General features: G+C 50.3%; 1 long non-coding RNA gene across 9 annotated transcripts in view; it reads left to right on the top strand.

Moving 5' to 3' along the window:
* The window catches only part of LOC147350980 (uncharacterized), a 162,085-nt gene that overhangs the window by 111,669 nt on the left and 25,778 nt on the right, over positions 1 to 24,638 (top strand). For 6 of the 9 annotated variants that reach the window (XR_015147121.1, XR_015147115.1, XR_015147117.1 and 3 more), the window contains 2 exons: positions 22,751 to 22,855; positions 23,714 to 23,812. This is a non-coding gene — a long non-coding RNA (uncharacterized LOC147350980). The remainder of the gene's footprint in view (positions 1 to 22,750; positions 22,856 to 23,713; positions 23,813 to 24,638) is intronic. The other 3 variants (XR_015147120.1, XR_015147114.1, XR_015147119.1) reach the window with 1 other exon arrangement.

Below are 24,638 nucleotides of genomic sequence, written 5' to 3'. Positions count from 1 at the left end.
CATCCTTAACTTGCCCCATTCAGTTCTTTCTCTTTTAAGGCTGGTTTTGTTTCTTTTACTTGGTTGTATTTTCGGCCCTCCCGGGTCTTTGTTGCTGCGAGCTGGCTTTCTCTGGCTGTGAGAGGGGCTCTCCTTGTTGCTCTGGGACGCAGGCCCAGTAGTTGTGGCCCATGGGACCAGCTGTCCTGGACCCGAGATTGAGCCCGTGTCCCCTGCGTTGGCAGGTGAACTCTTAACCGCTGGACCGCCGAGGAAGTCCTCGGTTCCTTCTTGACACTGAAGCTGCAGCCTTCTCCCCGTCTGTTCCTCCCAAGGCTTTCTTCTCGCCCTAGATTATTGTTTTCTCCAGAGCTGAGAGCCCAAAGGATCATTACTGCAATGGAGAAAATGGACATAAATGATCACTCCCTCTTTTCTCTCTGATTGTGTCTCTGACCCACTCTACGGCCACGGAGAAAGCCCTTTCTGAGCCTAATGCTTTTCTCAGGCGTGCCCGCTGCATCGCCTCTTTGTTTGCACAGAGCGTTCGGGGTTGCTATGAGTTCTGCGTTTGATTTTAACCGCGTACCCATCCTTCCCGCTTGGAATCCCAGCTCCAGCTTTCGTACGTCTTCTGTGTGGGCACCTCCAGACCACTTCAGATCTGCTTGTCTCTTCGTAGTTTTGACCCCCTGTGTTCACTCCTGACTGCTGCACGCTGACCACCCACAGACGCCCTCTCATCCTGCCTTCTGTTCATGGATGAACTTCAGCCCTTGGTCTCTATAAATTCCAACCCACTGCCGTGGTTTTCGACACACCCTTTGTGTTAATAAAAGTGACTCCCAAACTTGCATTCTTGGCCCTGAGATTTCTCCCCATGTCAGCTCTTGGTGTCCTTTTTAGTGTCCACCTCCTCAAGTTCATTCCTGTGAAGGCCAGTGGCCTCTTGGCCCTAGATGTTGCTCTGCAGTGGGTATCCTCATTTTCATCAGGGTAAAATCATCTGTAAATTTGGGAGTAAAGTTTTAGGGTAAAATCATTATCTCTTTACCTGTTGACATTCATTTAGCTGCTTACTATGACTTAATGTCTACCTGTAATGCAGGCTTTTCAAAACCAAACACCCTGTTTTATTCCTTGGCACTTCTGGGGTGTACACCGCACTCTGCAGTCTTTAAGGGAATGTGTTATGATTGACATGGACACTTCTAAAGGATGCCATTCCCTCCTCCTCCACTGTTGAATGGAGAAGTCCTCATGTTGTGTTTGAGGTTTCCTTGTGATTGGATGGAGGTCACGTTCTCCGGGCTGGAATCCTGGCTTGGTGCTGTGGTATCTTTCTCATTGTGTCACCTCTGGAGGTACCCAGCGTCCACCCGGTCCCGACTGGTGATGCAAATGTCAATGGTTCATGTAAGGAATAGTCTGAGTTCTCCCGTGTGTGATGACTGTGTTCTTTCTCCCTCGTGACAAGTGAACAGTCTACTAGGGAGACTTTCAGGTCATGCAAAGATCCTCAATGACATTCCTGCTAGAATTAGCATCCGGTGGTGATTCTTGCCTGAACCGGCCTTTACCATGATGGTTGCCAGCGACCTTGCCACTCTGGTGCTTGCTCAGCATTTATCATTTGGTTCCTGGTGCTCTACTGCTGGCGAGAGACCTCCCTCCTCTCCATTTATATACCTGTCCATTCGCTGCAAATAGATGGGGAAATAGTGGCTGACTATTTTTCTGGGCTCCAAAATCACTGCAGACGGTGATTGCAGCCATGAAATTAAAAGACACTTACTCCTTGGAAGGAAAGTTATGACCAACCTAAACAGCATATTAAAAAGCAGAGACATTACTTTGCCAACAAAGGTCCATCTAGTCAAGGCCGTGGTTTTTCCAGTGGTCATGTATGGATGTGAGAGTTGGACTATTAAGAAAGCTGAGCACTGAAAAATTGATGCTTTTGAACTGTGGTGTTGGAAAAGACTCTTGAGAGCCCCTTGGACTGCAAGGAGATCCAACCAGTCCATCCTAAAGGAGATCAGTACTGAATGTTCATTGGAAGGACTGATGTTGAAGCTGAAACTCCAGTACTGTGGCCACCTGATGTGAAGAACTGACTCATTTGAAAAGACCCTGATGCTGGGAAAGATTGAGGGCAGGAGGAGAAGGGGACCACAGAGGATGAGATGGCTGGATGGCATCACCAACTCGATGGACTTGAGTCTGAGTAAACTCCGGGAGTTCAGATGGACAGTGAAGCCTGGTGTGCTGCAGTCCATGGGAGTCACAAAGAGTCAGACACGACTGAGCGACTGACCTGAACTGAACTGAATTCACTGAACTCACCAATTCCTGAATTCCTTAATTATTCAATGGTTTACTACTTTCTTTAATTATTTTGGTACCAAAATGTCCCTGATTTGCCAGTGGGAGCTCCTTCAAACTGGCTCCTCTGTCCTTACACAAATGCACACTTACTGGGTTTTAGGTCCCTCCAGAATACATTAATGCTATGATCTGTATGTGACAGTAACTTAAATGTGCAAGAAGAGAGAGATGCCTTATCTCTGTTGGATGCTTTCTTGGGTCCTTTCATGCTGCTGTCAAGTAAGTAGCAGCTTCCTGATTGGGCTTCCCTGATAATTCAGCTGGTAAAGAATCCGCCTGTGATACAGGAGACCCTGGTTTGATTCCTGGATCTGGAAGATCTGCTGGAGAAGGGATAGGCTACCCACTCCAGTATTCTTGGGCTTCCCTGTTGGCTCAGATGATAAAGAATCCATGTACAATGCGGGAGACCTGAGTTTGATCCCTGGGTTGGGAAGATCCCCTGGAGAAGGGAAAGGCTACCCACTCCAGTATTCTGGTCTGGAAAATTCCATGGACTGTATAGTCCATGGGATCACAAAGAGTCAGACGTGACTGAGCAACTTTCATTTTCACTATGAATATCTAACACATTTGCTCAAGTCATTTCGTGGTTAAGAACTTTGGAGTGTCACAGCACTGAAAGTTCTGCTGGCTCAAGCTGGGGAATCTATAAGTGACATTTAGCTGGTATTAAGTCCTCCCTTATTTTTGAATGTCTTTTTACCAAGCCATGTGACTCACATGTATGTAGAAGGGCTTCATGGATCAACATCCGTTGTTGACATTCACACGAGAAAGATTAAATAAAAACTGTATAGTGGAGATGATTTTTTACCAGGAATTATGAATTCAGATGCCTACAGGGTCCAGGAAGTTAACTCAAATGATTACGGCTTGTGCTTTGGCGTGGTGTGGATTGCAGTACACTGGGGAGCCCATGCCCTACCTTAAAGAGACAGCTTTTCAACTCTGACTACCTGTTCCTGTGTAGGAATATAGGTGTGAGGAAGACAGATCTTCTCACTTTTCAAGACCATCCAGAAATCTAGATATTTACGCATAACCTAAAAAAACTCCCATCATTACATCTTATCACCTATTTTTTTTTTAAGGTTAAAGCACGCATCAGGCTAAATAAAGCATCCTTCAGGTCTCTAAGGTCCTCCCCGGTGGCTCAGCAGTAAAGAATTGCCTGCAGTGCATGAGACACAGGAGATGCAGGTTTGATCCCTGGGTCTGGAAGATGCCCTGGAGGAGGAAATGGCAACCCACTCTTGTATTCTTGCCTGGAGAATCCAAGGGACTGAGGAGCCTGGTGGGCCACAGTCCATGGGGTCAGAAAGAGTCGGACATGGGTGAAGCGACTGAGCATGCACACACAGGTCTGTAAGCTGAGCCAACTAGCTCCATGCCTTTGGCCCCTGATTACCTTGAAGTATGGCCACAGAGAATTGATAATAAAGCCTTCATGAGTCTTCCCGAGGATATAATTTGATGGTCCTGTGATTTCTTACCCAGAGAAAACATTCTTTAAGGTTCATCTTCAGTACAGTTCAGTTGTTCAGTCATGTCTGACTCTTTGGGACCCCAAGGACTGTGGCACGCCACACCTGTCCATCACTAACTCCCGGAGTCTACTCAAACTCATGTCCATTGAGTCAGTGATGCCATCCAACCATCTCATCCTGTCATCCCTTTCTCCTCCCGCCTTCAATCTTTCCCAACATAATGGTCTTTTCCAATGAGTCAGTTCTTTGCATCACATGGCCAAAGTATTGGGGCTTCGGCTTCAGCAGCAGTCCTTCCAATGAATATTCAGGGCTGATTTCCTTTACGATGGACTGGTTGGATCTCCTTGCAGGCCAAGGGATTCTCAAGTCATCTCCAACACCACAGTTCAAAAGCATCACTTCTTCGGTGCTCAGCTTTCTTTATAGTCCAACTCTCACATCCATACATGACTACTGGAAAAAACCATAGTTTTGACTAGTTGGGTCTTTGTTGGCAAAAAAAAAAAGGTTCATCTTAGAGTCCCAGTTAAATAAGAAAACAAGATATAAAATCCATTGCTGGAAAACCTGAATGAATTTCTTTTAGTGTATTGCTAATGACCTCTCCCTGAAGATTCAATTCCCAGTGGCTTCCTGGATCCAGTTTTCAGGCACATGTAATTCTGGTACTTGATGTTTGGAGGTCAGTTACTGGCCTTTACTCTGGAACAAAGAGGGGTTGTAACAACCATTGCCCACCCTGTTAATACACGCTGCAGCCTATCGTTCCCACCTTGCCAAGCTATTTCCAGAGGGGAGCATCTTTAGTAAAGTGCGGTTGGTCATGACTTCACAAATATTTCTACTGAATTGTTACCAAGAAAACTTTTGCCTTATGAATTTTTTTGTTTTATTACTCTGCTAAAACAAACACACTCCAAAAAGACATGTGGTCTTCCACTTCACTCAGATGCTATGCCTCAGGCCCCATCTCTCTGTCTCTTTTCTTCTAAAGAGAAAACATAAGAAATGCCAAGTTATAACACACGGCCTTTTCCAGGGGTGTATGGTATTTTCAGTCCTTCGTCTTACTCTGGTTAGGTTAGCTGGATTTCTGATTTGAAAAGCCTTCAAGTGCCCTCCCCTACCCCTTTTAAATTGTAGTGTAATTGCTTTATGATGTTGGGTTAGTTTCTGCTGCACAACACAGTGAATCAGCTGTAAAGATACATGGATCCCCCTCTCTTGGGTCTCCCCACCCCGTTCCCCTCATCTAGGTCATCACAGAGCACCGAGCTGAGCTCCCCCTGCTTGAAGCAGGTTCCCACTGGCTATCTGTTTTACACACCCTAGTGTGTGTGTGTACTTTGGCCACCTGATGCGAAGAACTGACTCATTTGAAAAGACCCTGATGCTGGGAAAGACCGAGGGCAGGAGGAGAAGGGGACGACAGAGGATGAGATGGTTGGAGGGCATCACTGACTCAGTGGACATGAGTTTGGGTAAACTCTGGGAGTTGGTGATGGACAGGGGGGCCTGAAGTACTGTGGTCCATGGGGTCGCAAAGAGTCGGACACGACTGAGCGACTGAACTGAACTGAACTGAATGTATACATGTCGGCCCTAATCTCCCAATTCGTCTCACCCTCCCCTTCCTCCCACCACCCCTCCAAGTTCTCATGTCCATTCCCCACATCTGTGTCTCTGTTCCTGCCCTGGGAATAGGTTCATCTGTACTGTTTTTCTAGATTCCCCGTGTATGTGTTAATACATGGTACTTGTTTTTCTCTTTCTGACTTAACGTCAGTCTGTATCAATCTGGTAGAAAACTACTGGTTCCTGGTTGGAACGGACAGACTCGTCAGGTTGCACTCGACCCTTTGCGTCTTCTCTGAACACTCCCCTGTCTTCTGTTCTTCCTGGATAAATGGTGCTAGGAAGGAAGATCTCATGAAAGGCGTTATTTTCCAGTTCTTTCTCATCTGAAGACTTTCTTCCGACAGGTTTGTGTCCTGGCCCCAGGGAGGAATTCAGTTCTGAATGACTCTGAGTGGGCTTCCCTGGTGGCTCAGACAGTAGAGTCCGGCTGCAACGCAGGAGACCTGGGTTCAGTCCTTGGGTTGGGAAGATCCCCTGGACAAGGGAATGGCAACCCACTCCAGTACTCTTGCCTGGAGAATCCCATGGACAGAGGAGCCTGGCGGGCTACAGTCCATGGGGTCGCACAGACTTGAACACCACTGATCGACTAACACTTTGACTTTCACTGAATAGGGGTGCAAATCTCTGCACTCTAATCCTCACCCTAAAATTTTCCAATTTTCTAAAACTGATGTCTCTTTCCTGCTCTGAATAGCGTCCCTACCTTTCAGATATCCTGGTGTCTCGTTGAAAAGGGCAAACGAGTCTCTTTCAGGCCTGGTATTTTTTTGCAGACTCAGCTTCACCAGGCACAAACCTGAAACACAGCCGCTCACTCCCTGTGTTTACTTTTATTTCCAGCCACATCTGGAGGCCAAAATTCATAAATTTATCGCCAAGCCTGACAACAGTTTACTGAGTTAGTATGTTAAGGGAAGAGAGAGAGGAAAAAAAAACAAAAAAACACAACGATCTCCTGACTTGTCGGGTGTAAAATGGATGGAGAACCCGATGGGCGGACCGTAAACCCCAGCCGTGTTTATTAACATCTGCGGCCTGCCTGCAGACGGTGGAGGCGTGGGTCGGCCCTGTTTGGCTTGGAGATGGAGTCCAGAGCGTTCCACGGTGTACCCTCCATATATATATACGGCCAGGCGTCGTGTTAGCCCCGCGGAGGCCAAGGCGAGGGAACAAGGGCTGTTCAGAGGAGGGACCACAGATTCGATAGGGCGAGGGCGGGAAGGGGCCCCGGCCGTGTTTACAGTGGGGGCAGGACGGTGGGTGGGCCGATTCTCGTGACGTACTTGAGGCTTTAAAAAACGGTCATAAATCTGATGCCTGTCAAACAGGGCTGGCATTTTCTTTTCCTTTCACAACCAGGTTCTGTATGACCTCCCCCCCAAAAAAAAATTTTTTTTTAATAACAAAAATCCTCTAAACTCCCGTGAAGAATGTCTTTTTCTCCCACTAGGCGGGTAGAATGTTTCCAAGAGCACACTGGAGTGTTTCAAGGGGAGGCTGGAGTCTCCCCACCCCACCCCACTCCCCACTCCCTGTCCCTCTCAATCCCTGGGGAAGGGTGTTGCCATTGTTTTTTTTTTTTGCAGTTTTACTGAAATGTTGGAGTGGGTACAGCGGCGCTGACGTGCAGCCCCGTTGGACAGCTTGGCTCTGCCCGGAGACCTGCCCGGCTCGCTCTGGGTCGGCCAGGAGCCCCCTACCTGAGCCAGCAGCATCTTTAGCTTTCTGCTCTTGGGGCGTAGAGGGAGCAGGGACTCAGGGAGCCATTCTGGAGGCCCCAGGATGCAGGGGTGGGGGGTGGAGGAGAAGGATGTGTTGTTGGTGGCTGCAGCCACAGACCCTCTGACTCGAAAGAAGCGTTCTGGGGATGTCCTTTTAGTAGGCGGTTTGGCTCTGGGGTACCTCACGTCTGAGGTGAGAGCCTGCCAAAGAAAAGGGCACTTTTTGTGGTCAGAGCCCAGGGGCTTGGACGAAACTCTTGGCTGGAGGGAATCTGTGCCTGGGGAGGGCGTGGCCCCCCAAGGAGGAGAAAGCCTCCCTGCTGCTGGCGAAGAGCTCGGGGCTGCCAGGTCGGGGAACACTGAGCAACTGTTGGGGAGCTCGGCCTGCCCGCCGAGCCCGGGCGCGACCCGGCCAGCCAGCTGTGTCGCCTTCCGAAGACAAGCCCGAGGGCCCTGGCGTCCCCCTCTGCCTGCCTGGTCAGAGCTTTCTGTCTCCCTGGGAAGCGCCTCTGTCAGGGTCGCCGTGCGTTCCTGGGGCACTTGACCATCTGCTGTTATTTTACGGGGCGTGGGAGCTTTTCCTCCCCTCCTCCACCCCCCCACTTCCCGCACCCCCGGGTCACCGTGTTCCTTGTCAGCGCTGGGCAGCGTCCCAGCCACGCTGCCAACGGTCGGAGCTGAAGTGCTCGCTGCTTTTCAAGGCATATTTCCTGGCTCCTGGCCCCGCTTGACTGCTTGGTTATTCGGGCAGGGTTGTTCGAGGGTGTGAAACCAGTTGGGCCAGAGAGGAAAGTTAGTGCTCAGTCCTGTGGGCTGGGGCTTCCCCACGGAGGAGGGCTGTTATAGGGGGCACAGACCTGGCCCCAGCAGGGACCCTGAAGAAACTCAGCCACGGACATGCCAGTACTTTTCCACTGATGGGTGGGGTGGAGGAGGGGAGAACTTTGAGCCCCGGTGAAGGAGCAGCACAGGGACTTCCCAGTCTTGCCTTGGATAGGTTAGCCCCACAGGAGGCAAGCCATCAGGAAGCCTGTATTTATTGATCTGTTAGTTTTAAGCACCTTTCGCTCCTGGTGAAAAGTTGAGTGGTCATGCCGGAGGCCCTCATCAATGCCTTCCCAGAACCCGGCGAACCAGAGACGGAGAGGCTCATCCTGCTGCCTCGGGCCTTCCCAGCCCATTGTGAACTCGGCTCAGCGGCAAGTGCTGCAAGGAGGCACTGCTTTTTCAAGGGCTCTCTGACTTTCTGCCCTCGCCTTGAGGTTGCGTCTGCAGTTCTGTGAAAACGAGGGCTCCCCTGACTTCTGTCCTCAGGGGCGTTGTGTTCTCGCAAGCCTAGCTGTTCTTTGTTTTCACCGCTCTCCCCAGCGCGGTCTTGGAGCTGGGGCCCACCCCGGGCAAGCCCAGTAGGCAGGCAGAGGTGACCGTGGCCTGCCTTCGCCCACGGGGTGAACTCAAGTCCTCCCCTCCAGGTGAACGGCTGGAGATCATTACCTGCGAGGGGCCTTCATGTCACTGTCTCCTGCATCCCACTCCCAGAGCATCCTTCCCTTTTTCTTCCTAGAAGCTTTATGATTTATCCATTTATCCAGTGTTTGTGTTTACTTGTGTTCATGTCCTGTGAACCTGCCTGGAATACAAGCCCGTGGGACAAGCAGAGGCTGGATTGATCTATCACGGACGAAACCCCAGCTCCCAGCAGGTCATCTGACGCCCTTTATGGACCATAATGAAGGCTGAGCGCCAAAGAACTGATGCTTTTGAACTGTAGTGTGGGAGAAGACTCTTGAGAGTCCCTTGGACTGCAAGGAGATCCAACGAGCCCATCCTAAAGGAGATCAGTCCTGAATGTTCATTGGAAGGACTGATGCTGAAGCTGAAACTCCAATATTTTGGCCATTTGATGTGAAGAACTGACTCATTGGAAAAGACCCTGATGCTGGTTAAGATTGAGGGCAGGAGGAGAAGGGGATGACAGAGGATAAGATGGTTGCAGTCCATGGGGTCACAAAGAGTCGGACACAACTGAGCAACTGAACAGCGACAGCAAGGTGCCCAAGAGTATCTGAATTAACACCCCCACGATGGGCGCTGAGGACGGGTGCAAACGGCTGAGCACGTAGGGCTGCCGCCCAGCGCTGGTCCTCTCTGGCTTCCCGCATCTCTCTTGGCTCTTGTTTATACTTAGCTGCCTGCAGAGAAGAGGGGGGAAAAGGATTTTCTTTTAACATTCAAACCTGATTGTTGGTCTCTCAAACTTGCAGTTGTGATCAGAGATGGGGAATTATGGTATATTTATTTTAGATGGGGGAAAAAATGCCAGCAAGATCATGAGTTTCTTTGCCATTTTTAGCAGAGATGAATCATCACAGGGGCATTTTTTTCTTAACCAAAAAGATGGAATTGCAATGTCCTGGCTTCTTGGGAGGTTTCTAAAAGTCTGGGTTCTGAAGTGATGTTAGCATAAGGTCCATCTCTAGTTCCTTATACTCATGGCGGTGTGGGAGGTGGTCCTGGTCACCAGCAAAGCTGCTCATCTTGTGACCATGTCAGGTTGGCGCTTTCTGCAGAGGGGCTCAAAAGGGTGAAGGGTTTCATCAACCACCACAGCATGCGTTTGGATTGAGAGTCTGCATCTGGTCATGAATTCTCAGATGCCCACAAGTTGGGAATTTTGGAGACGTCTCCAGGCATCTTTGAATAACCAGAGCCTTCTGGTTGAAAGCCCCAGTTGATGTCAACGTCTGTGTGAGAGGCTCACGGCATTTTCTCCAGGAAGGGGAGTGAATCCTACAGGCTCTGAGGTCTAGCTGATGACACCTGCGCTGGGCCACCCACGTTCTAAGCCCGACTTTGCCTCCACCCAGGTCCTCCTTTTTATTCCAAGGCCGAGCCTCCATATTTCACCCTGGAGACTGGCTGAGGGTGGATAACCAGGGAAGAGAAAGCAGTGAGCAGACACCTAACTGTATGCAATTTGCAAAGATGCAACCATGGCAAACATATAAAAATGTGTATAAACACAGATGGTGTGGAGGGTTTTGTTTGTTTTTTGGGTATTTTTTTGTCATCTGTTCCCGTCTCTAGATGAACACAAATTCTTCTGCAAGTAAGCCTGTATTTCCTGCCCCATAAGGAGATTCAGGAATTCAAAACACAGTTGACAGACTAGCAAACTAACTTAAGAGGAGGTATGAGTTTGTGTATTAAAAAGCAGAGACTTTGCTGACAAAGGTCCATCTAGTCAAAGCTATGGTCTTTCCAGTAGTCATGTATGGATGTGAGAGCTGGATCATAGAGAAAGCTGAGCACTGAGGAACTGATGCTTTTGAACTGTGGTGTCAGAGAAGACTCTTGAGAGTCATGTACTGCAAGATCCAACCAGTCCATCCTAAAGGAGGTCAACCCTGAATAGTCATTGGAAGGACTGATGCTAAAGCTGAAGCTCCAATACTTTGGCCACCTGATGCAAAGAGTTGACTCATTGGAAAAGACCCTGATGCTGGGAAAGATTGAAGGCAGGAGGAAAAGGGGACGACAGAGGATGAGATGGTTGGATGGCATCACCGACTTAATGGACATGAATTTGAGCAAACTCTGGGACAGAGTGAAGGACAAGGAAGCCTGGTGTGCTTCAGTCCATGGCGTGGCAAGGAGTTGAACACAAGTTCATGACCGAACAGCAACAACAGCATCTGCAGCAACCTTACATCCAAGTGAGATCCTCTGTAAAACAGGCTCTAGTTTCATCCCCTTCATTAGAACTGACTCAAATGCTTTCCTTTTTATGGCTGAGTAACTGTGTACAAGTAGTACAGTTTCTTTATCCATCTGCTGGTGGACATTTAGCCTGTTCCCATGCCCTGGGTATTGTAAATAGTGCCGCGATGGACATTGGGGTTCACGTGTCTTTTTTAATTCTGATTCCCTTGGGTATATGCCTAGTACTGAGGTTGCCAGATTCCTATTTTTTTTTTTCTCGACAGTCCCTTGACCTTATGGTGCAAAATTTTGCCCGTTACTCATTGGAAATAACATGGAACGTGATGGTGGCAGAATCGTTCAGCCACAGATCTTCCTACCCATAAGGCAGTGGGAGTATCTTCGTCCCCATCCTCAGAGGAGGAGGTTTGGGGAAGCGGGATTTCTTAAGGTGGAACCGGAAGGTTTTACGTTAATCCCACAATGTGAAAAGATGAGTGGGGTGGACCAGGCCTTCAAGGGGCATCCACCCTCCTAGGGACAAGCTAATAGTACAGACGTAACTGGGAATTTACAAGAGCGTGAGAGAGCTGTGGGGTCTCTGAACAGGCAGGCGGAAGGACTGCAGTGTTTACCGAGTGTTTCTGGAAACCAGAGGTGCTGCAGTTTGTACTGACGCCTGTGCCGACGTAAATAGAAACTCCACCCACCTCTTCAGAAACGTCTAAGGCGATAGGCGCACCTAATCTCTGCCCCAGTTCTGGGCTTGACCCTTCAGCTCCGTAAGTTGATAAAACTTTGCTCACTCGTGTTCCGGTGTAAGGCATGGCTTGACAGCCTGTGTGTGTGTGTGTGCTTGCGTGCACACGTGCAAGCCTTGTGTGCAATGTGCAGTTGGGCTGGGTCTAGTTTCTGCATCAGACTGCAAGCCCCCGGGCAGTCAGTGCGTGCATGTTTGTGTGATAAGTCGCTTCAGTCGTGTCCGACTCTTTGCGACCCTAGAGGCTTTGGCCCACCAGGCTCCTCTATCCGTGGGATTCTCCAGGCAAGAATACTGGAGTGGATTGCCATTGCCTTCTCCAGGGATCTTCCCGACCCAGGGATCGAACCTGCGTCTCTTACGCTGCCTCCTGCACGGGCAGGCGGGTTCTTTACCACTGGTGCCACCTGGGAAGCCCCCCAGGTGTCAGACGTGTCTGCTCCGTGCTCCGTTACACACGTGCCCTTGGATGTGAATGTCTGCCCTCTCAGAGGACTGTTTAGCCCTTGTCTGGGGCTTTCTGAGTCCTACGGCAGGAGGCCTGGTCTTCTCTCGTTTTGTGCTCCGTCCCCCGCAGCTTTCCTCCTGGATCATCACATCCGTCCACAGCCGCCGGGTGTGGGGCCCAGGTCCCAACAAGTCCCTGGTCTCCTCGGAAGCCTGGAGAGTGAGACGGAGGTTCATCATCGTCTTACCTCTGACCTCCAGGTTTAAGAAACTGTCTAAAATCACACCTCAAACCCAGCCCAGGAGCAGGTGGTGTCAGACCACACACGGGGCCAGGCTGGGGGCCCACACCTCCAGGTCCCGAGAGGGGCCTGTCGCCCTGGGACCCGGAAAGCCAAGTTAATCAACCATCTGATCTGTCCGGCCCCGAGTCCGAGCTTGCAGCTTTGCCATCAGCCAAGCCTGGCAAAGGAGGTGTCATATTATGGGGCTTCAGGAATTCCGTTTGATATTTTAAAATATCTGCACATTCTTCTCCTGGTCTCGGTTAAGTAACCTCTCTTCTGTTAGGATTTTGTGATAAACCCCAAGAAACCCGCCCCTGTTGCCCACACATGCCTTCCACAAGGAAAATAATCATCTCTCCTGCTCACAACTTGCCTTTCTTCTGAAATGGCCCATCTCCAGCCCGCCCGCCCCAGCTCCCAGCTGGGTTCTCCTGTGTCCCCAGACATCCCGGAGAGACAGGAAGAGGATGCAGATTGTCCTGATTTTGCTGATGGAAATAATACAGTGGCAGAAGCGCAGGGTCGGGGCTGGGCTGCCCCGGGCTCCCACGAGGGCCTCTGGCTTGCTCTTCTGGTTCTGGGCTCAGCCAAGCACCTCCCAGCGGCCTCATTCGAACGTTGCCTCTGCCACGCATTCTCGCCTTCTCTCCTTGGTGATTAATCGATCACCTTTTGCCTGCCTGCTTTGCAGGTGGCTCTGAACTACGCTCTCTTCACTGATGCTCAGAAAAGTGTTAAAGACCTCTTATGCCCCAGATGGTACAGCTAAAAAGTGGCAAAGTTGTAATTCACACCTGGAGAGGCCGAATGTCTTCGTTTCCACTAAGCCAGGTAAACTCTCTGGCAAGTGACACCGCAGCTGTTCTCTGCTCACCTGCCGGGTGACCTGCTTGCCACCAGGGAGGTGGAGCCGTGCTCTCACCTTGCACACGCTGGGCATATCATGTGCGTGCACAGACACCGGTATGTAACATTTGTTGTTGCTGTTCTTCGGTCACTAAATCGTGTCCTCCTCTTTGTGACCCCATGCCTGCACCGGACTTCCCTGGTGGCTCAGATGGTAAAGAGTCTTCCTGCAGTGTGGGAGACCTGGGTTTGATCCCTGGGTCGGGAAGATCCCCTGGAGAAGGAAATGGCAACCCACTCCAGTATTGTTGTCTGGGCAGAGGAGCCTGGCAGGCTACAGTCCACGGGGTCACAAAGAGTCGGACACGACCGAATTTTGAACTTTTTTTGGACTGTGGCGCTCCAGGTCTCCCTGTTTTTCAGTATCTCCCAGAGTTTGCTCAAACTCATGTCCATTGAGTTAGTGATGCTATCTAATCATCCCATCCTCTGTTGCTCCCTTCTCCTTTTGCCTTCAATCTTTCCTAGCCTCAGGGTCTTTTCTGAAGCCGACTTTTCCAGAGTCAGCTCTTTGCATCAGGTGGCAAAGTACTGGAACTTCAGCTTCAGCATCAGTCCTTCCAATGAATATTCAAGACTGATTTCCTTTAGGATTGGCTCATTTGATCTCCTTGTCGTCCAAGGGATGCTCATATGTTACATGTTACATATGTTATATGTAACATATAACACATATAATCTATAATATACACATAGAATATGTAACATATCCATGTATATAATGAGGGATTCCTTCATAGCTCACTTGGTAAAGAATCTGCCTGCAGTACAGGAGACCAGAGTTCGTTTGCTGGGTTGGGAAGATCCCCTGGAAAAGGAAACAGCAACCCTTTCCAGTATTCTTTTCTGGGAAATCCCATGGACAGAGGAGCCTGGTAGGCTACAGTCCATAGAATCGCAAAAGTCGGACACGACTTAGTAACTAAAACCACGTAATATGTATCACAAAATGCGAGCATCATCTGTTTCCAGTGTCTTATTTCTCCCTAGGCTTTCTGCTCTGGGAGCGGGGTCCTGTCTCTCCCGTTTGGCGTTGTTACCACCTAGTCTAAAAGCACAAGCACACAGTAGGTGCTTTGTCCACATCAGCCCGCCCTTGCAGTGTGCATAGTAGGTGCTTTGTCCACATCAGCCTGCCCTTGTGGTGTGCATAGTAGGTGCTTTGTCCACATCAGCCCACCCTTGGGTGTGCATAGTAGGTGCTCTGTCCATATCAGCCTGCCCTTGCAGTGTGCATAGTAGGTGTTTTGTCCACATCAGCCTGCCCTTGCGTGTGTGGTGACTTTAGATAAGGTGTGGCTGCTGTGTGCTGTGTGTTCTTGTTATAAGGTTGCAGGGAGGCTTTATGTGAGTTTCTTTTTTTGTGTGTTAAGAAAGCCTCTCCACAGCAAAAGAGACACAGATGTATAGCACAGTCTTCTGGACTCTGTGGGAGAGGGCGAGGGTGGGATGATTTGGGAGAATGGCATTGAAACATGTATGTTATCATATGTGAAATGAATCTCCAGTCCAGGTTCGATGCATGAGACAGGGTGCTCGGGGCTGGTGCACTGGTATGGCCCAGAGGGATGGGATGGGGAGGGAGGTGGGAAGAGGGTTCAGGATGGGGAACACATGTACACCCGTGATGGATTCATGTGAATGTATGGGACAAACCACCACAATATTGTAAAGTAATTAGCCTCCAATTAAATAAATTTATATTAAAAAGCCTCTCCTTCTCTGCAGGAGTGTGTGGTGGCTGCTATTGCTGTCCAGTGTCCACCAGGCTGGCTGGTAATGGCGTGGTCCTGAGGAAGGGCTGGGGGGTGAGGGTGCACCCTGTCTGTCGTCTGCCTGCCCGGGACCCGGCAGGGCCCCGGGGAGGGCCCTGCAGTGCTCAGTCCAGCCGTCGAGGGAGAGAGAACGCACTCCCTGACGGGGACAGGCTGCTGTGTGTCACGTGGGGGGACAAGCGCCTTCGGTTCCCAGAATGAGCCGTGTCCCCGGGGCCTGGCTGGGCCTTGGAAGGACCTCGGGCCCCCCCTAGAAGCAGGCGCTGGGTGACCCGGCCTCCCTGCTCCGGCCAGCCAGGACAGGTCCAGCTCTGCTTGTGCTTAACAAGGGGGCCCTGGATCCAAGTTTGTTCACAAGGAGCATTTAAACTATCACACGTAGTAACGCTTACTATGCTCCGGACGCTGTCAGAGGTGCTTAACCAACGTTAATTCATTTACCCTCCAACAGCCTTGGAGGGCGGTGCTGTTAATATTATTGTGCCGACTGCTGACAAGTGAGGAAACTGGGATCCAGACAAAGTCCAATTGTATGTGACAGAGGTGAGATTCAAACTCGCACGGTCCCAGCTGATGCTGGGAGCTGCTGCTTTAAGAAAGAATTTGGAGAGCCATGAAGGGTCTTCCCCGCGGCCCCCTGACTCTCAAGTTTACTGAAAAAGCAACAGAGGAAGCTGATGGCTGGGCGTTGGGGAGGGGACACAGAGAGAAAGCGAATCAGGTCCTTTGGCCACTTCCATCCTGACCAGCCCAGACACCAACTCTGGGAGGTGGGGGCTTCTTTGTCCCCCAGTCGCAAGGCATAGCTCTTAAGTTGGGATTTGCCCATCAGTAAATCAAGGTACCTGAAAAGTGAACCGGGGAACTGACTCTTTTCCCATTTTTTTTTTTTTTTTTTTAATTAAAGCAAACAGCACCGTGAAATGTCAACCTGTCGGTCGTTTGGAAAGTTTGCGGCATGGAAAGGCAATTGCCCAAATGACTTTTTAAAAGTATGAGAATGTGCCTGGCTGAACGTTTTTTAATTAACGCCTCAAGTTAATGTTAATAACTATTCATAGCTCGGCGAGCTGGGTTTGGGGTGGTTGAAGGAAAATTTGGTATCTCTGGCAGAGGTGCAATGTTGACCTGGCTGGCAAGGGGGCTGTCAGCCGCTTTCGCAAACCTCAGGGACCTCGGGGCCTGTGTGGGCCCGTTTGCAGTCAGGGTGTGGGCTTACGGGGCGTCGCTGGACATTTCTCGTGAGTCTACGTGTTGCTGCCGCCGCCCAGGTGGTCTCTGGGACTCAGGTCTCCCCAGATACGTCCACCCCCAATCTGGTGAGCAATCCTCTCAAGGGGATTCTTTAAAAAAAATACGTTGCTTGGGGTCACACCATTTAAACTTACCTCCCTGCTTTTCTGTGACCTCATTTTTCCTTAAAATGTCTTTGGAAAAATGTTTTTGAGTTGAGCATTTTGTTTTCCATTCAGACATGGGGAAACTGACACACGGGGGCCAAGGCTGGCGGGAGGGTGGGGGGCCTCGCACGCCTCTGCGGGTCAGTCCTCAGCAGGCTGGGTGTGCGTGGGGCCGCGGCAGCTTCTTACTTCCTGCCCGAGGACGCTGCAGCTCCGTGTCACTGGTGGGAACACGCCATGTTCGGAAGGTGTCCCTCCAGGCAAAGATGCGATTTTTAAAAGAGAAAGCTGGAAACGCTTCCGGTTATTTTTTAAATATGTTTTAAATTGGAAGAGAGTTGCTTGACAGTGTTGTGCTGGTTTCTGCTGTATGACCATGTGAGCCAGCCGTAAGCACACGTATGTCCCTGCCCCCTGAGCCCCCCTCCCACCCCGCCCCCACACCACCCCCCAGGGTCATCGCAGCGCCGGGTTGAACGCCCTGTGCTGTGAGCAGCTTCCCACTAGCTCTCTGCTTCACATACAGTAACGCGTGCGTCCCAGTGCTCCTCTCTTTAATCGTACATTTTCCTTCCACCACTGTGTCGACAAGTCCGTTCTCTGTGTCTGCATCTGTAAGCCTGCCCTGCAAATAGATTCATCAGTCCCATTTTCCTAGGCTCTGTATATATGCGTTAATATATGATATTTGTTTTTCTTTGTCTGCCTTACTTCACTCTGTGTAACAGGCTCTGTGTTCATCCACCTCGCTTCAACTGACTCAAACTTTCTCCTCTTAATGGTCGAGTGGTATTCCCTTGTATGTATGTGCTACGACTTCTTTATTCATTCGTTTGTTGATGAACATCGAGGTTGCTTCCGTGTCCTGGCTGTTGTAGATGCGCTGCAGTGAACACTGGGGCACATGGGTCTTTTTGAATTACGGTTTTCTCAGGGTGTATGTGGGCTTCTCAGGCGGCACTAGTAGTAAAGAGCCCGCCTGCCAATGTGGGAGATGTAAGAGATGTGGGTTCGATCCCTGGGTCGGGAAGATCCCCTGGAGAAGGGCATGGCAATCCACTCCCGTATTCTTGCTTGGAGAATTCCATGGACAGAGGAACCTGGTGGGCTAGAGTCCATGGGGTCGCAGAGAGTCGGACAGGACTGAGGGGCTGATACACACACACTCAGGGGCATAGGCAGAAGTCCTGTGGCTCCAGTGTGAGCCGTCGCTGACACCTGGAAGGTCAGGTGAGACTTGGACTGGGCTTCTACAGAAGGTTCGGGGAGAGGCAGCGCAGCGGAGGTGTTGCAGGCGGGGCAGCGAAGATTAGCTAAGCTGCCTGCAGAGCAGTCCTGTAGCAAGGCTGGAGAGAGAAGAGGACCCGCATGCAGATGGCCTCCGATTCTAGGTCTCCGCGATAGAAAGAAGGCGTTAGAAACCACTGCCAGCAGCTGGGTGGAGTCTGACTGAGCTACCTGGCATTTTAGGATGATAAACCGGAGAGTTTTTAGAGTGGACTGGAAAAGGAAAGTCTGAAGTCAAGGCGCTCAGGTAGGGGTTATCGCAACTGTGGAAGGCAGAGTAACAGGTTGCTTTCTGCTTTCCCCTGGAGCCGGAGGAGCTTGGTACGAATGTTGACTCAGCTACTCATAGCCACCTGACCTTGGGCAAGTGTTAAGTCTTTCTGTACGTCAATTACCTTATCTTTCGTAGGGGGATACTAATATTCATTCATTTATTCAACCAAAAGATACGATAGCCGTATCGTACGTATCATACAGTGTGTGCCGTTCATACAATGGAGAACAAAACAGACAGGCTCTCCACACTCCAGGATCTAGTAGCAGGGGCACAACTAAAGTGAGATAAACAAACACAGTCATTTCCGATGAGGTTAAGTGTGCCGTGAAGGACGCAGCTGAGAGGTACTACTTGGGTGGCCGTGTCATAAGGCCGTCGTGGAGAATGTGCTCTTGGAGAATGTGCTGTCTGAGCGGCACAGACATAGGAAGTTAAGGGAAGTGGTTCCTCTAAGGAAACAGCAGGTGCAGAGACCCTGAGGCACCAAAGAGCTTGGAGCTTCCCAGCCCGGAAATAGAACCAGGGATAGTGAACGAGGTGAAGGGTAGTGAACAAGGTGAGAAGATATACCAGAGGAGGGAATACCACATGTGAAGGGCAGGGACACAATCGACCATAAATGACATTATTATTATGGAACATTTTGGACCTGAAGTTATCATGGCCATGGGGAGATAACAAAAGACGGACTGTGAACAACCTTAGCAGAAGAGCCGACTGGAGGTGGAGTGAGTAACTCAGCATTGGGGCAGGTAGCTCAGACGGTAAAGCATCTGCCTACAATGCGGGAAACCTGGGTTCAATCCCTGAGTCGGGAAGATCCCCTGGCGAAGGAAATGGCAATCCACTCCAGAACTCTTGCCTGGAAAATTCCATGGATGGAGGAGCTTGGTAGGCTATACTCCATGGGATCGCAAAGAGTCAGACACGACTGAGCAACTTCACTGGTTCAGGGCAGGGCTGCACATCTGGGTGATGGGGAGAGTTAAGCTGAATTCACTGAAGTGAGGAGCTCCCCAGGGGAGCCTGGCTGAGAGGATGGAAGAGGTCCCATTTCGTCCTCGAGAATTTGAGATGATTTGCCAATCGGTGAACAGCCTGCCCTGTAGGCAGCTGGCACACCGGGCTTAGGAGAAAAGGTTAGGTGCAGGGTTTCAGGGAATCTTTAAGGAGGAAGGGAAAGGGTGACAATTCAACTGGCTGGACCTGAGTGCCGACCGGGGTCCACGAGGATCCCAGGCCTCAGGCCCACATCCGCTCCCTTTTGTCCAGACGTGCGGAGGGAAGCAGGACTCTTGCTTCCGGATTGGCCCCTGCAAGCTGCATCATGGAGCCGGGGATCTGTTTGCAGCCTGGGGTTGGGTAGCAGGCTCCAGGCAGTGGTAGGTCCTGAACTGAAACGCCGATGCCGTCAGAGAGCCCTCTGTCTATGACAACGCAGGTATTCGGAAAATGCCACAAAGCCGGTCTGCTGAGCCCTGGGGCTGCAGCCTGTCAGCGGGCGAGGACTCCTGGTCAGGTACACGGGCCAGGCCAGCGCTGACCGTACCCTTCAGGGAAATCTCAGACTGCTTCTAAGATCACCCCGAGGCCCTGGCTGTCCAGGCCTGTCTGACTTCTGGGCTCACCCTGGCCGTGCGGGTCCCAAGGGTGCCCTTGCCGAATTGCACCTTGAGCCCCAAACTTTGGATCAAGCTGGCAGCCGCTGACCCCCAGTTTCCAATCCGTTTTTTATTTCACAGGCCATTCTGCAAACTCTGTCTTGACTTTTTTTTTGTTTTTAATGGCAGGGATAGTTTTATTTCTGATTCAAGACGATGAATATCCCTTGCACGTTTATTAGTTTTTAAACACCATGGCATTTTGTTTCTCTACCAAACAGAGCCTGTTCATTTTAGACCTGCAAACATGAAGACACAAATCACCCATCAACTTACTTACCTCGAGATGACAGCTGGTAACCTTTGCTTTCTTTTTCCAGATTTTTCTTTTCTTAACTTATGCAATTCTGTAATTTTTTTTTTTTTTTTTACAATAGTAGTAACAGCTACTGCTTACTACAGGCCAGGAAATAGGCTAGGCAATTGAACACATGGTTTAATTTAGTACCAATGAGCAGCCTGTGAAATGGAGACCAGCACAGTCCTATTTTACGCTCTCAAATAGAAATACCATAACGATGGTGTCTAAGAGGCTTACTAGGGGTGGCAGGCAGAGAAAGGACTTTCCACCCCCCCCCTCCCCCTGCCCCACCGCCCTGCAGCAAGAAAATTAAAAGAAATAAATGAAAGTGAAAGTGTTAGTTACTCACTCGTGTCTGACTCTTTTGCGGCCCCATGGACTGTAACCTGCCAGGCTCCTCTGTCCATGGGATTTCCCAGGCAGGAATACTGGAGTGGGCTGCCAATTCCTCCTCCAGGGGGTCTTGCCCACCTAAGAATCAAACCCGGGTCTCCTGCATTGCAGGTGGATTCTTTACCATCTGAGCCACCAGGGAAGACTAGCAAGAAAATTAAAAGAAATAAGTAAGGAAACTTTAATCCTAACCTGGAGACAAATCCCAGTAAAGATCTAGGTTGATTTTTCCTCTGTATCTAACCCTCAAATTCATGGTATGATATACCAGATCAGATGGTATAACTGTCTTCTCTGGGCCCAGGTGGGGTGGATGCTTGGTGCTTACACCCTAGGGGGCTGAGGGTGAGTGCTTGAACCTCAGAGGTGCCGCTCTGCCCTGCCAAGCGGCGTTGCTTCCACACGAGGAGGGGCGGAGGTGGCTACTGGGGCATCTCTCTGCTGAGAATCAAGCCCAGTGCACCTGGCGTGGGACCAGCCGAGTCGGGGGGCAAGTCCATGAGCAGCAGTTGGGGGAGAGTCCTCGGGCTGGGTTGGGGGTCCGGGGGGATTCAACAGAGGGTCTCAGGGAAACCTGGCAAGTTGACTGCCTGAAGCCAAACACAGCTGGACTTCTTAGTGTAGCAAAAAGTTCCATCTCCTTTGTTGTTGTTTTTGCTCTAAGTCTATTTGAGAGTAGGGTTCTGATGCTCGCCACAGAGTCAAAACTAGCAACTGACCCCTCAGTCGGAGAACTGGTTTAAATCTGGAGGAAAAAAAGACTGGCAGGTTGGGCAATTGGAAGGAAATAGGTAAATTCAGGGCTGAATTAAGATTCTTGTGACCTTAGGTACTTTTATCTTTGGGGGCTCCTTCCTACTTGTAAATGTCAATCAAATAATAATGATATTTTATGCCTTCATAAAAGGGTGACTGTAACCCAGGCTGGATTCATTGTTTTATAGGCATTAATATTATTGTTAAAGCTCCTTCTGATTTTAAAAAGAAATTGTAACCCCCCCAAAAAAAGTGTCATGAGACCTGGACTTGTGCCCAGTGGGTGTGTTGGCCTTAGGCAGATTCCTGGGAACTTCAAAATCCCTTTTTTAAAAATCCCAGTGCCAGGACCTTAATCTGGACCCATCAGAACCACTGGGGATGGGACCCAGGTTGCAGTGTGATTTTCCAGCTGCCTGGGGTCGGGGAATGGTGATTTCAGTGAGCAGCCGTGTCTGGGGACCCTCAGTTCCCTCCTCACTTCACTGTAGGATTTCAAGAAGACCCCCTCCCCTAGGTTCCCCTTGCCCTCTTCCCCACTGTCTGCTCCTGGCTGGACTGAGATGTCGCGGGGGCAGGGTAAATTTGGATCCACTTGTGTGACATTTCTCATCTCCCCTGGAAGGCCAGCTGGATTCATTTCCACTCGCCCAGGTTTGGGCTTGATGGGTTTATCAAATGCTTTCCACCTAATCAGCTGAAAGCATCAGGTGGCTTTGCATAAAGTAATAGCAGGAACAGGAGTTCATTCTGGACGCTGGGCTTGGAGTTGGAGGATCTTGCTGTCGTGTGCTTGTGCTAGTTGCTCAGTCGTGTCTGACTCTTTGGGACCCCATGAACGGTAGCCCACCAGGCTCCTCTGTCCATGGGCTTCTCCAGGCAAGAGTACTGGAGTGGGTTGCCATTTCCTCCTCCAGGGGATCTTCCTGACCCAGGGTTCAAACCCTCATCTCCTGTAGCTCCTGCATTGGAGGGGAATTCATTACCAGTGAGCCACCTTGGAAGCCCCATCTTGCTGTTTTGCTTGCTTCTTTTCAATGAGTTTTCTGGCATTTGTGAGTTGCAACCCCACTCACCATAGCCCACCAGGCTCCTCTGTCCACGAGGTTTTCAGGCAGGAATACTGGAGTGGGTTACCATTTGCGGGGTTACCATTTCCTTCTGCAAGGGATCTTCCGAACCCAAGGATCGAACTCACATCTCTCGCGTCTCCTGCATTGGCAGGGAGGTTCTCTACCAATTGCACCGCCTGGGAAGTTGGTCCTGAGATGAGTTCCTGGGTGTGGAGAGGAAGCCCACCCAACAAACATGTGTCCCTAGGACTGGGGAGGGGTGCTGGAACACTTAGGGACCCTGATCTGGTAGCTGCAGAGAACTGGCTCGGCCCTTGGACTCGGAAACTCTAGGAACAAGTGAATGATCCAAGCCCCACTCTGATGTGTGTGCATCCAGCGAGGAACGAAACGCCACCCAAACAACGCTTTCTCTTGTGAGCAAAGGTTACAGGTTTTCTGTTTCAAATCTGATGGTATTGTTTCCCCCCTTTTTCTTTTTTCTCTCTGTTTTCATTTGCCAGCCTAAGGATCTCCAGTGATTTCTTTGAGCCTAATGATGGGGAAGCTGAGAATGGAGCTATTATTTTTAAACACCTTTTGAAATACTACTCTTCCTGGTTTCTGAAGTAAGTTGAACAGGGGTCGAATTTAAAGATTAAATATCTATTTTTTTTGCAGCAACAGCAACTACACTGAAAACTGTGCCCATTTGCTCAGGAATTCTGTGGATGGTGCGGAATAGCCTTGCTCTCTAGAAACCCACAAAGGAGTAAAATTAGTAAAAGCATAGCTAATATTGACTGAGTGCGCGTTAGGGGCCGAGGACAGGGCTAGGTGTTCCTTGCGTGTTATCTTATTCAATCAATCCAAACATACCCTAAGATGGGAACATGTGAAAATTCAGAAATAGCATCATAGGAATTTCTGAGCAAAAGGCTCCCCAACTCAGGACTGTGGCCACAGATTATCTTTGTAGAAAAGGTCAGCTGTGGATTTAAAACCCGGTGCTCCATGACAGCCTGGAGGGGTGGGATGGGGGTGGTTTGAGGTATGAGGGAGGTTCAAGAGGGAGGGGACATATGTGTACCTGTGGATGGGTCATGTTGATGTGTGGCAGAAACCAACACAATAGTGTAAAGCAATGATCCTCTGATTAAGCATAAATAAGTTTAAATGAAAAAATAAATTTCATCGTAATTTGAAAACAGTTACTATTGTGTCACACCCATCGTGTCTCAGTTTATTCTCGGTCTGGTTTATCATGCTGATAACCTATATTTCTTTTGAAGGCTTTCTTCAGTTTGCCACATATATGATGGATTGGAAATGGATTTCTCCCTTTGTTCTGATTCCACACAGTTTTATTCTTTATTGAGTCCCTAGAAATCCCTGTGTCCTTGGGAGACTGCCTGGCATGCGTCTGAAGCTTGAAGTTGAGTGTCATGGTCCTGTTCCCTGGTGTAAATCTCCCCTTCTTTTTCCAGGTGAAATCAGAGGGCTGTGGCTGACCTGAATAGATGCATAGATGCTTTGAACCAAGAAAGCAGGACAAGTTGAAAGGCGAGCTGCACCCCAAAATCAAGGTACGGCCGCAGCCCCGAAGCCCCCCGGCTTTGGATTTCTTCTCCTTCCATGTCATATCTGGTTGCCTGGGTATCCCTACAGGCCTGGGTACCAGCCCCGAGTGGTGACTGGCAGGCAGGAGCCATCAGAGAAGGTCCCGAGACTCAGGCTGATAAATTCTAACAGTCATGATGAATTCAGGCCAGGCTCCACTGTCACGGCTTTTGCTGAGATGAACTCCCTCTCACCTCTTATAAGCCAAGCCGATCAGTCATGCTGTACCCCGCCTGCAGGGGAGGAAACTGAGACCCCGTCTTTGTGCCCAGGCTGCCCAGTTACTTAGCAGGGGAGCCAGGATTCGAAGCCAGAGCCAGCCCCCGTGCGCGGAGGTCTCTTCCTATTCCGAGTGACGGTGAATTGTCCCAGCCACCCGCTTCCCGGCTAGCCCTAGTGGTGAAGAACCCGACTACCAGTGCAGGAGATGTAAGAGACGTGTGTTCGATCCCTGGGTTGGGGAGATCCCCTGGAGGAGGGCCTGGCACTCCGCTCCAGGATTCTTGCCTGGAGAGTTCCATGGACAGAGGAGCCTGGCGGGCTACAGTCCATGGGGTTGAAAAGAGCTGGACGCAAATGAAGTGACTCAGCACGCACACGCACTCCAATTCTGAACTGTTGCCACCCCCCTCTGAGCTCCCCCACCCTCTCCCCAGATGCCTGTCTGTGTGCCTCGCCGTCTCCCATACCCCGCCCAGAGGACCCCGTGCCCGCGGAGGTCCCCACAGCTGGCGCATCGCCTTGCTTCCAGGACTTCACCGGGCCGCCCCGCCTCCCCCGCTGGGGCCTGGG

The sequence above is a fragment of the Bos grunniens genome, chromosome 19, assembly GCF_055505025.1.
Source record: "Bos grunniens cultivar Pamir isolate PY7600 chromosome 19, Bosgru_T2T1.0, whole genome shotgun sequence".
Lineage (NCBI taxonomy): Eukaryota > Metazoa > Chordata > Mammalia > Artiodactyla > Bovidae > Bos > Bos grunniens.
The sequence above is the reverse complement of the archived record's forward strand: the minus strand, read 5'-3'. Positions and strand labels throughout refer to the sequence as shown.